The sequence below is a fragment of the Macaca thibetana genome, chromosome 1, assembly GCF_024542745.1.
Source record: "Macaca thibetana thibetana isolate TM-01 chromosome 1, ASM2454274v1, whole genome shotgun sequence".
Classification (NCBI taxonomy): Eukaryota; Metazoa; Chordata; class Mammalia; order Primates; family Cercopithecidae; genus Macaca; species Macaca thibetana.
The window spans coordinates 140,911,082-140,923,507 of record NC_065578.1 but is presented as its reverse complement, the minus strand read 5'-3'; the positions used below and the strand labels follow the sequence as shown (position 1 = coordinate 140,923,507).

At 36.6% G+C, this 12,426-nt stretch overlaps 1 protein-coding gene and 1 long non-coding RNA gene across 9 annotated transcripts in view; one reads left to right on the top strand and one right to left on the bottom strand.

The window, feature by feature from the left end:
* Positions 1-12,426, top strand: part of MIA3 (MIA SH3 domain ER export factor 3) — a 935,339-nt gene that overhangs the window by 348,632 nt on the left and 574,281 nt on the right. The window lies entirely within an intron of this gene.
* The window catches only part of LOC126937790 (uncharacterized), a 216,836-nt gene that overhangs the window by 66,571 nt on the left and 137,839 nt on the right, over positions 1-12,426 (bottom strand). For 6 of the 8 annotated variants that reach the window (XR_007719850.1, XR_007719849.1, XR_007719852.1 and 3 more), the window contains one exon: positions 10,581-11,325. This is a non-coding gene — a long non-coding RNA (uncharacterized LOC126937790). The remainder of the gene's footprint in view (positions 1-10,580; positions 11,326-12,426) is intronic. The other 2 variants (XR_007719854.1, XR_007719855.1) reach the window with 2 other exon arrangements.

Genomic DNA, 12,426 nt, shown 5'->3' with positions numbered 1-12,426 from the left:
ATCTCCATAGCTCTACTTCAAGCCCTTAACATCTCTTGGTGGGATGACTGCAGAAGCTTTCTACCTGACCTTGTTTCTAACTGGTTCTGCTTTCCCCCTCCTTCACCTTATTGCCACCAGACTTATCTTCCCAAAGCACAACTTCAGTTATGCCACTGTTTTCCATAGAAGTGATCAGCAGTTCCTCCTTGCCTTAATGAAAAATTTAAAATATTCCTGGTTCTTTTTTTATAAATGTCCAATATTCTCACCACTTTTCTTCCCATAATTTATGGAAAATTTCTACACTATTCCCCCATAAACCTCCATTCCCCCTCATGTTTTCCTGCTATTATGCTTTTATTCTTACTGCTTTCTTTTCCTAGGTTATGTCTTTGACTCCTTGTTCAAATTATACTATTTTCAGTTATTCCAACTGAATAACAGCCCCTCCAAGAAGCCTTCTCTGATCACCCTCAAATGATCTTTCTCTTTATCCCTTGATATGGTTTCAATCTGTCTTGCCACCCAAATCCGATGCTGAATCCTAATTCCCAATGTTGCGGGAGGGAGCTGGTGGAAAGTGATTGGGGTCATGGGGGCGAATTTCCCCCTTGCTGTTCTTGTGATAGTGAGTTCTCATGAGATCTTGTTTAAAAGTGTGTAGCACTTCCCCCTTCGCTCTCTTTCTCCTGGTCTGCCATGGTAAGATGTGCTTGCTTCTCTTTCTGCCATGATTGTAAGTTTCTTGAGACCTCCCAGCCATGCTTCCTGTATAGCCTGTGGAACTGTGAGTCAAGTAAACCTCTTTTCTTCATAAGTTACCCAGTCTCAGGTAGTTTTTATAGCAGTGTGAGGATGAACTAATACATCCCTCTTCTGAATATACACAGAATTTTATCTCTTTCTTTGCTAAAGCTGTCTCCATGCTGTTTGTGTGTTTCTAGTCCCCGGCTAGACTGGAAGTACCTAGAAGACAGGATTGCTGTCTGATTAACATTGCAATTGGAAAAGATGATATTATTTTTCCCAATTATTCAGTCTTTACCCTTCATTGTAAGAAGAATTTACATCCTGGCCATTGCCAAAGAATTCACAGTGCTTCCGACAAGGAGGAGATATATTTTTCCATCCCAATGATGGTGGGTGGGCTAAGTGATAAGCTTTAACTAGTGGACTATAAGCAAACATGATATATTTCACTTCCAAGCAGAAGCTTTAAAAGACATTTTTTAATATTTAAGTCCTCCTTACTTCTTATTAATTGTTGCAAATAACAAAATCCCCTGGTTAAATCCTGCTTTGTTGTGGTCATTGGACTGTCACCTGCCAAGTGATCAAACCCATCCATTGTGTGGTTAATAGTTTGGATCAAAGATGTTCAATTTATCTCATATAAACCAGCATTGAACCAGCAATGGATTTTTTTTTTTTTTCTGTCTCTCTTGCTCATTTTTTTCCTGCCAAAAGTATGGCAAATAAGGCCAGCTTCTTTAACCTGAGTCCTGGAATGAGGACACATATGGAGCAGAGATACAACAGCCAACCTCCTGCTGCTGCCACATAACATGAATGAGAAATAAATGCTTGTTGTTGGAAGCCACTGAGATTTGGGGTTGTTATTACAATTAAGCTGACTAATTAAGTACCAACACAGCACCTAGCCTAGAGCCTGGCATTAAGAAAGAAATTCAAGAACTACTTGTTTAACAAAAAAATTATAATCTGTTGGTATTTATTTATTAAGGGTCTCTACAAACCACTTTCATTGCAATACATTGGTAGTCTAGAGAGAATAATAAAACTGGAGGTGAGATGAGCAATTGCATTCAGAAAAGGAAACAAGCAGTTCTAAGACTCTCATGTTACAAAGCAAAATTAGCGGCAGAATTAGGATTAACATTTTGTTTCTTGACTTCTATTCCACTGTTTTGTTATATTCTGTTTGTTTTGTCAATTATTTCCATAATCACACTTATAAAAAAAAATTTAATATCCTTCATATGGGATGTCATTTAGATCTTTTAGGTAACAGGGTGGGAAGGCACTAGTAACTAAACACAAAAAACTGGCAAATGGTATCTGTAAATATCGGGTCTCAGGAAAAAGAATTCGTGAAATCAGATAGTATAGTCTACCTTATATTTCATTACATAAGGATGGAATATGGTACCACCCTTATGAGTACAAAATGATATTTTGAAAGCAAATTAAGGAAGAGGAATGACTAGGTAATGGATAATATTAGGTACCTAAAACTTTCCTTAAAAAGTAGAATCTAATCCTAAAAAAAAATAGTGAATATGAGATGGAGGCTGTATAATAATACCCAAATCCAAAGAATCAGAAAAGTCTAGCAATATTAACATTTTAAAAACTTATAACTAACCTAATGAATCTGAAGAAACATACATTAACTAAGAGATTATCTCCATATAGTGTGAGAAATGAAAGCCCAAGAGCCCTGACTAGGGAACAAAGGCAAACTAAGGCTCTTCAGATTTCAGGCAATTCTTGGGGGTGCCTCAGGGATGCTTGATGTGATAGGGGCCCAACAGGCAGAACTTCAGGTCCCCAACCTCAATCAAGAGTAGCTCTGTCTTTACCTGCTTATATAATGGGCAGTCCTATCGTGTCCAGTAACTAAAAGTGTTTGGAACCAGTTCTCTTATAGACATACATTTATAGAGAGGTGGGCTTGCCAAGCAATCATAAATTGATGTTACCAGTTCGTAAAGAAATCCAATTCAGATTCTCTGCTTGATAATCAATCTTGTGAAAGTAATTTGGCTTCATCAAAAATTACTTTCCAACAGAGAAGAGAATATGTTGACCAGTTGGCATGACTGCCTAATTAGACTGGAAGTTATATTTCTCATTGTAAATCAGTAAATCTGCATTCTTGCTCATACAGTTCTCCCTTAAAAGGGTAGCTTCACAAACCTCAGTCTAATTCCGGGTACAAAGATAGAATCAAGTTTTGATCCTGGAATGCTGGGGATTTGCCAATGAAGCATGGTGTCCCTGCCAAAGAGATCCTCCTGGTGAAGTCTGGACCACATAATTGTGCCATCACATTCTGAAAAGTTGTCTGTATATTGGCATTATATGGAACATATGCAGATACATATTTTTAATACATTAAGATCTTTCATGATATCTATACACCTAACTCCTGTATTTATAACATGTTACTCTAAGATACTAAAATAATATATTTAAAACCAAAACAGACTAGTATTTTTCTAAGTTAGCATTTCGCTACTCATATCCATGACTAAGCCTGAAAACTAATTTACAAATGGATGTCCTCAAATAGCAGGAACTCAAGAAATTAGCCCAAGCAATGGCTTTATACTGTTCCAGGGCCAAAACAATTGACCAGGCCTTGCCTCTTTTCCCCACCACTTTCAAACAGTAAACACACACACACACACACACACACACACACACACACACACACACACACACAGAGAGAGAGAGAGAGAGAGAGAGAGAATATTTCTGCTTTTACCTATTTCAGTTGTAGGACTTTTCTGAAGAAGGTTAATTTGAATAAAGAGTTTTTTGACCAAAACTTATTCAAGAAAGTAGAGATTAAGAGTGTTGAAGCAAATTACTCAATTTTACTCAGCCAAGTAAAGGAAATTCCGAGCAAGAATTTAGAACAAACCCAATCTGGTGTTTCTCCAATACTGATGGCAATGGGAGACAGGGGCAGGAGGATAGAAAGTGGGCAAGGAAAGGTGCTTCAGGAATCAAAGATAAGCCAGTTTGCAAGCCTGTGTGATATATCTAGCCCTGGAATTATTTGTGTTTTTACTTACTCTTTTCCATTTCAATTTAAGTCAATCATCAAAAGTCCCCCCAAGGGAAAAAAAGTACAGCATATTAGTAAGTAAGCACAGGAAGCTCCATGATACATAGAGATTTTTTATTTCAGAAGACCAACAAATCAGTCATGAGCTGGAAAATTACTTGTTAAGGTTCAGTAGGGTTCCTGGGAAATGGAATATGATTTTTATTGTGATTAAATGCTATGGTATAGACAAACGATAAGCAGTATATTTAACAAGATACATAAAAACAGTGGAGAAACCTTTGCTTTCTTCTTCACCCAAAAGAAGAGACTGGGGGGACCAAAAAGGATTTTCCATACTCAACAGGTAGAAAATGAAAAACAAATAATAGAAAATATTAAAAACCCAAGGAGAAATGCTTAATGCTATTTTTAGGCTCCCTTTTGATAGCATATTTTAAAAGGTCAGTTGTGATATAGAGTATGCATCATTTATGATGGAAGGTAAAAAACTAAATTGGACTTGAGAGGGAAGTGATTCAAGATTGCTTTTTAAAGTAGTGTGTTCAAACCAGTAAAGGGCAATGATACCCATTGCTGGACTGATTGTTTCAATCAAACCTGGCTGTAAAAAGGCACTTCTTTAAAGAAGGTAGATGAGGATACACAACTGGTAAACAAAATCAATTAATGATGCTTTTGATAATCGGAGGATTTTAAAACAGACAAAATATTAATTGGCAAAAATGGAAAGAAAGTGTAGAAGATGCAATTAACCTGGATTTGTCAAGAACAAATTATCAGACAAACATAATTTTCTTCTAAAAAAAAATGCTGGGCATTTTGTATGGGGTGGAGCCATAGGGTTATATGTGGACTTTAAAAACATTTGTATGGAAAATAAGACTCAGAAACAGCAAATCACATAAAACCATTATGGAACTCAAGAACTGTACAGTGAACACCATTGCCTTCACCATCCAGGTCAAGAACAGAAATTTTCAGCCTCCACAGAAGACCTTCATGTACCTCATTCTAATCTCAGCCTCCTCTTTGGACAGGGAATAATTATCATTTGCATGGCAATCACTTCCTTGTATTTTTTTATATATCCATGTCTGTTGGTTTCCTAGGGCTATCATAGCAAGTTTATCATAAAGTGGGTGGCTTTAAACAACAGAAGTTTTTTCCCTCCCAGTTTTAGAGGCCATAAATTCAAAATCAAGGAATTGGCAGAGTTGGTTCCTCTGGGGGCTCTAAGAGAAAACTCATTTTATGCCTACTTCCCAGCCTCTGGTGACTGCTGGTAATCTTTGGCATTTCTTGATGTGTAGCTGTCTCTATCTCCAATATCTGTCTCTGATTTCACATGGTCTTCTCCTGTGTGTTTATGTGTCTAAAATCTCACTCTCCTTTCTCTTATAATTGGATTAAAGGCTCAGCCTAAATCCAGGATGCTACCATCCTAAGATCTTTAACTTAATTACATCTGCAAAGACCCTATTTTAACATAATTTCACATCTACAGGTACTAGGGGGTGAGGACTTGGATATATTTTTTAGGAAATATTGCCCAACCATTAGACCATGTGTATATCCTTAGTCTCAATAGTTTAATAGTGCCTATTTATTATTTTTAATGTGTTATATGATTTAACTCTCTTAATCTACAGATCTCCCTCCATCCCTTTCTTTATTAAAGAAAATCTGTTGGTATTTATTATTAAGGGTCTCTACAAACCACTTTCATTGCAATACATTGGTAGTCTAGAGAGAATAATAAAACTGGAGGTGAGATGAGCAATTTTGAAATGTAATTTTCTGAATTACATTCAGAAAAGGAAATGAGCAGTTCTAAGACACTCATGTTACAAAGCAAATTAGTGCTTTGTAACAACTTATTAAAAGGGCTGAGTCCTTTAACCTGTAGTTTCCCACCACCTTGATACAGCTGCTTGCTCTAAGACTCTAAGACTCCTTCCTTGACCAAACTTTAGATAGGCTTCTCTGAGTCCTCTTTTTGACTAGGTCTTGTTCTTGGGCCCTGTCTTTGGCTTGGCCAATCCAAATTGCAGCAAGAGTCCTGCTGAATCAGTTTAGCAAAATTTCCCCCATCCTTGATATTTGATCACTCTTGACATCTGATTAAATCCCATATCCCCCATCCCTGATACCTGTTTAAGTCTGTTTTGTGTTGCTATAATAGAATACCTGAGACTGGATAATTTATAAAGGAAAGACATGTCTTTATCTCTTGGTTCTTGTGGCTGAAAAGTCCAAAAGCATGATATCGACATATGCTCCACTTCTGATGAGGGCCTCATGCTGTGTCAATATGGCAGAGAAGCAGAAAGACAAATGAGTGTGTGCAAAGCGACATGCACAGAGGCTGGGCTTGCTTATAACAACCTGCTTTCATGGGAACTAATCTATTCCTGTGAGAGTGAGAACTCACTCACTTCAGTGACTCATGAGAGCAACGCCCCCATCATCTAAACACCTTCCACTAGGCCCCAACTCCCAACACTACCATATTGGGAATCAAATTTCAACATGAGTTTTGAAGGGGACACCCTCAATCTATAACAATTATCTAATCACTCTTGCCTATCTACAGCAAGAATCCTGGTAAGTTATTAGAATCCTCCTACTCTTGAGAACTCCTCTTGGTTATTTTTCATCCACTGGCCCCCTCACCCTGCTCTTTCAGCTTAAATTCTCACTTTTCCTTCTGGTATTCAGAATTGAGTTCAGCTCAACACCAGTCTCGTTTTCCTATTGTAGTAGTTTCTGAATAAATCAATTTTACTGCTTTAACTAGTGTCTAGCTCTTGTTTTCTTTGATAATCCATGGTGCAGTTCAATATGTTCCTTTGTCCTCTGTATTTTATATAAATGGGCAGCCGGATCTGGAAAATGGGTCAGACTCAGGTTCAATTCTCTGGGCAAATATGTAGATGGTGGTGGTATGTTTTTCAACAGGAGGCCCCATTTTATCTGGTTGTTTCTTTTTCTGATATTAGCAGCCTTTGATGTTCAATGACTACATCCATAAATTGTGATATCCTAATACTATCATTATTTTTTCCATTTATTAGCTGTAATACTGTAATAATAATAAAACACTTCCTGTCATCTACTCTTTGGCTCCCCAGTAAGTTATATTTCATGTAGGGAAAGCATGAAAAATGCTTCATCCTTTTTCTCTGCAGTTTTCAAGATGATAAATTTGTCCCATATCATCCTTCAAAAATGACAAGTTAAATTTTTATTATGAATTCATGAACTCAAACATAACTGTTGAGTCTTAATCAATTGACATTATCATTCTTGCTGTCATTCAAATTTTCTCATTTTGTCTAATGGAAGCTTCATAAAATTACCTCCTATGTGTTTTTAACACAAACTCCATTAGTCTTTAATCGTTTCTCTGTTATCTGGCATGACAAGATGTTTTCAGCTCATCTGGTACATTTCTTGCACCAGAAATGGAATCTCCAAGAATCGCTGATTTCTATCAAGATTATAGTCTTTCGCAAAGGGAGATCATTGTTATTTGGTTAGTCATTGTTTCTAGACCTTTGCAGTGGACAAAGCTAGAAAGTTTACATTTATACTTCTATTTTGAGAAATAAAGTGCTTCATGAACCCATACTGATATTTCATATTTATATATACATACTGATAAATATGTATTTATATATACATACTGATAAATATATACAGATATATATGTATATGTGTATATATTTTTCTATATACATACACATATCTGTAGGCTTTTGTTTTAACTCCTTCTGTGATAAAACATCTGTGTCTCCTTTATTCCAGATCAAGACTCCTGGTTTTCATAAATACACGGAGTGATACACTTAGCCTATAGTTACTCATGTGCTTTATCCCATTTAAGTCCCAGTAAAACAAGTCTAATACTAAAACAACCAAAACAACTTCTTCATTACCTTCTTCCAGTCTTCTTCCAGTCTTCTCCTGATTTTTTATATTTTACTATATCTACATTATAGGAGCATATAGTCATTACATATTATACTCTCTCCCTTTTCAGTCCTTCTTAAGTCTAATTTCTATAAGTAAATATATATTTAATGCTCACCACCATTAATTATGTTAATATTTTGTAGACATTTTGATTGTCTGAAATCTGCTCTCTAGCAGGTACTCCAAGAATGCCAGACAAGAACAATACTCCCTGAATTTTTGCATGTTGATAACATTTTTTTCTATGCCCTTTATACTCGAAAATAAGTTTGGGTAGATACAAAGTGTTGGGCTCACATTTTCTTTTTTGATTGTATTAACTATGTTATTTCATTTTCTTCTAGCACAAAGTGCTGATGTTGAAAAAATCTGATAATACTCTATTATTTTTTCCTTATAAATCACTTTCTTTTTCTGTTAAGATGGCTAAAGAAAATTTTAGTTTGTTTCACTTTAACCTCAAGTAATTTTAGGAGAATATGTGTTGGTGTTTGTCATTCTGAGATTATATCCTTAAGTATGCCATATGTTTTTTCAACATGTAGTCCAAAACATTTTTTCTTAATTTCAGGGATGTTTTCTCCACTGATCGTTTAATATGGTCTAATTTATTTATTTATTTTTTTAGGATGCTCAGAATGTTGGACCTTCTTTTTCTAGCTTCATTATTTGTCACTTTCATAAAATCCTTTACATTACAGTTGCCATTTCTTTATAATTATTAAAATTTTTCTCTTTTTTAGGTTCCATTTATCTTAAGGTATAATCTGCTGTGTTTCTTCTCTTGTGTTTATCCTTTTAGTCCTCTCTTTCTGAAATAATAATAATAATTATTATTATTATTATTTGGGTTTTTTTTTTTTTTTTTTTTTTTTTTTTTTTAGATGAAGTCTCACTCTGTCACCCAGGCTGGAGTGCAGGAGTGCAATCTTGGCTCACTGCAATCTCCGCCTCCTGGGTTCACGCCATTCTCCAGGCTTAGCCTCCTAAGTAGGTGGGACTACAGGCGCCTCCTGCCACCACATTCAGCTAATTTTTTGTATTTTTAGTAGAGACGGGGTTTCACCGTGTTAGCCAGGATGGTCTCAATCTTCTGACAGCGTGATCCACCTGCCTCAGCCTCCCAGAGTGCTGGGATTACAGGTGTGAGCCCCTGCATATGGCCCTGAAAAAAATTATTTTTCTTCTATTTCAAATTCTTTTTTAAGATCTGTCATCATCTTTCTGAATTCTCTAATTCTGATTTGTGTTGCTCTGTCATGATTGATATCAGTTTCTTAACGTGTTTCATTACTGTTGCTCACTTTTATGTGAAATTAGGTTCTTGAATTGTAAAAAGAGGCATGGTTCAAATAGCTTTTCTAACTTAAGAAAGCTTTCCTTTCTGTTGTTTTGGGGTAATGTTAGAAAGTGTGACAGCTTGCCTTTTGAGACTTTCTCACTCCATTTCCCTCCCACAATTTTATCTGTAAATTATTTTTCTATTGTTTCTACTGCCCTGGTGGTGGATTCATTTTGATTCCACTTCTAACAATTTCTCTTGCATATGAGGCACTGTCCTGAAACAGCTGGTAAATTTTAAGAGGTCACAGGACCTAGACTGTTCCACACCCTGGAGACCTCATGATGAGTCCACTATTTGGGAATGATAACACCTGTCCAAGTTTTATTTCCTGTTCTAAAGTTGGGCCCCTCTGCTTTCCAGTGAATACTTGTTAGCTTTCTCCTCTTCTTTGATTCACTAAATTCTCCATTGCTTTCTTCTGCTTCCTCCTACACAGACACTGATACAATGCTCTCATGTAAGTCTTGGGGCTTTTGGCAAGTTCTTTATACCCAGTTGCATTTTGGGCTTCAGGAGTCTATCCTGTTCATTTTATTGTAAATGTTATCCATGGGATTTGTGTTCTGCTATCTATTTTCTCTGACTGTGTTAAAGAGGATATTCAAAGACATTTAACAACTTTGTAGCCACCTCCACCTTCCCAGAATGCCTCCGTTTGTACATATGTATTTTGACCTGCACAAAGAACTTATGCCATAATAATGAACATCTATGGAATGTACATTTCAGTTCTAGATTATGTTTACAATTTCTTTACACAGAGACTATCTCATATATAGGTTAAGGGGGGCAATTGCATGAGTGTCTACTATCTTCTGTACATAAGCCACAGAAACCAACAGTTCCATGAGCTTAAAGCACAACACAGAAAAATCTAGAGCCAATATTAGCACCAGTTTCTTAAATACACAAACACATGCAAACACACACATGCATATGTACATTCACATCTGAACTGTTGCCTGTTGACCTAACAGCTGGAAGTTGTCTATCAGAAAACATGCCATAAAACAATAAAGGAATAGTACTGATCAGTTTGGTTCCAGTGCGTGTTAGCAGGCACTTTTCCAACATTCTGAGTAGTAGCAAAAGGGTCTTTATATTATACCCTTTGAATCACTCCATTCAATGACATGGCATCATTTCACCTAAACTTGAATGGGTTTTATTGTTACGTGTTATTGAAAGTGTTCAATTTGACATATAAAAAGTAGAGCAACTAGAATAGATTCATTTGAAAAAATCAGAGATACATTTGAAAACTGCTATTAAAAAACTAGGTGAAAAGGGATCCCCTCAAATCTTGAAATAAAAGGATTTATGTCAACATGGAGATTAACCACTGATAGGTACAAAACACTCACAGTATCAGCACTTGTGCAAGATGGAGTGCAGGGAAGGCAACAGTGCTTTAGACAGCCCTGGAAACAGAACTCAAAACCATTCACAGGTACCCACTGGAAAGCAGAAGCATCGTGGGCAGTTGTCAACTAGAAGGGATTTTGGCAGACTCCAATCCCTTGTGGAAACTCTACAGCAAAAGCAGCCATTTTCTTCCATATTAATCATAAGAAAAAACATGAGATGGAGAGGAAATCTGTAAAGTAAAAGACATTTAAAGATATATATCAACCAATGACACAACTGAAACCTTGTTGAATACCAATTCAGAGAAATTAAAACAATTAAAAAGCCAGTAAAATATGAGCAAAGAGTGGATACTTAATTATATTAAAGAATTATTATTAACTTAGGTGTGACAATATTGCAGTTACGCTTTTTTAAATAGTTCTCATTTTCTAGAGATGCATATGAAATATTTACAGAAGAAATTAGATGACATTTTGGATTTACTTCAAAATAATGCAGGTGCTGGGGATGGGTGGAAATATAGATAATGGTATACTATCCATGTAGTAATGATCATTGTTGAAGTCAGGTACACTGGCTTCATTATACTAGTTTCTCTATTTCTATATATGTTCAAATTTTTCTATAGTAAAAAAATAAAAAGGAGATCTTGAACTGAACAGATATTGAAAGAGGTTAAGAGGCAGAAGGCTACATCAATTGAGGGAGATGCATATTTTCAAAGAAGCAGGAAGAGAAGAGACACAAACACAGGCATCACACAGAAAGCCACGCACACAACTCACGGCTCCTTGGGATGCTAACTGACTTCTTGGTCTCTTAGAGATTATGTCTGAAAGAGAAGCAAAGTTGGATAAAGATTATATTCAGGGAGGCAATTAATTAAACAGTTTTAAGCACTGTTAGATTCTACAGCAAGAATCAAAAAGAAATAGAAAATCATAGTCCGTCATTCTCATTGGACTGTATTTTTTTGAGGAAAAAAATGAACATTTTTTCACAACTTACAGAGTAAAGCAGTTCACATTGACCCTACTGATGCTGAGAAAGCAAATTCAAAATAAGTATCAGAAAGCAACAAAAGAAAAAGCAGATTTGTCATGGATGACAGGTTGAAAATGGGAGAGACAGGGCATGAGGTATGGGTGAACTCTGTGTGCGTTCTTTGTAATGGAGCCTGAAGCAGTACAGTTAGCCCTCGGACAGGGAGCAAATGACCTCATTTGAGTCCTTTCTTTCACATTTTCTAAGCCTGGACCATATTTTTTCCAAGCCTCAGTTTCCCGCTTTGGCGCATACACTGAGTTGGCTCCAGTGTGAGGTGTGGGGATTTACGTCGGCAAGTGTGCTCTGTCAACTGTAAAGCCAGAGCTTTCCATCACCAAAAGGAACTGCAGGACCTGGCACATAATGGGTGATTAATAAATCTGACTCTAGTACTGGAGCTCGGGGCCGTTATGGTTTAAAGGCAAACATGAGGCAACTCCTGGCATCAAGATTTTCTCCTGTATTTCAAATGCTTCTTCCAAACCAAAGGCTCAGCAATTTTCACTCAGCATTACAAGGCCAAAAAGAAATCAGGCTGTAAATTGGCTTTGGACTTGGCTGGTTTTGTTTTGACTCTTGTTTGAAACACTGGTTTTTTTTAAAAAAAAATGTTTCTAGCAGCTTTAATGTAAAAGCAGTGTAATTTTTTTTTTTTTTTTTTTTTTTTTTTTTTTTTTTTTTTTTTTTTGAGACAGAGTCTTGCTCAGTCGCCCAGGCTAGAGTGCAGTGGCACGATCTCGGCTCACTGCAAGTTCCACCTCCCAGGTTCACGCCATTCTCCTGCCTCAGCCTCCCCAGTAGCTGGGACTACAGGCCCCCGCCACTACGTCCGGCTAATTTCTTTGTATTTTTAGTATGGGTTTCACCATGTTAGCCAGGATGGTCT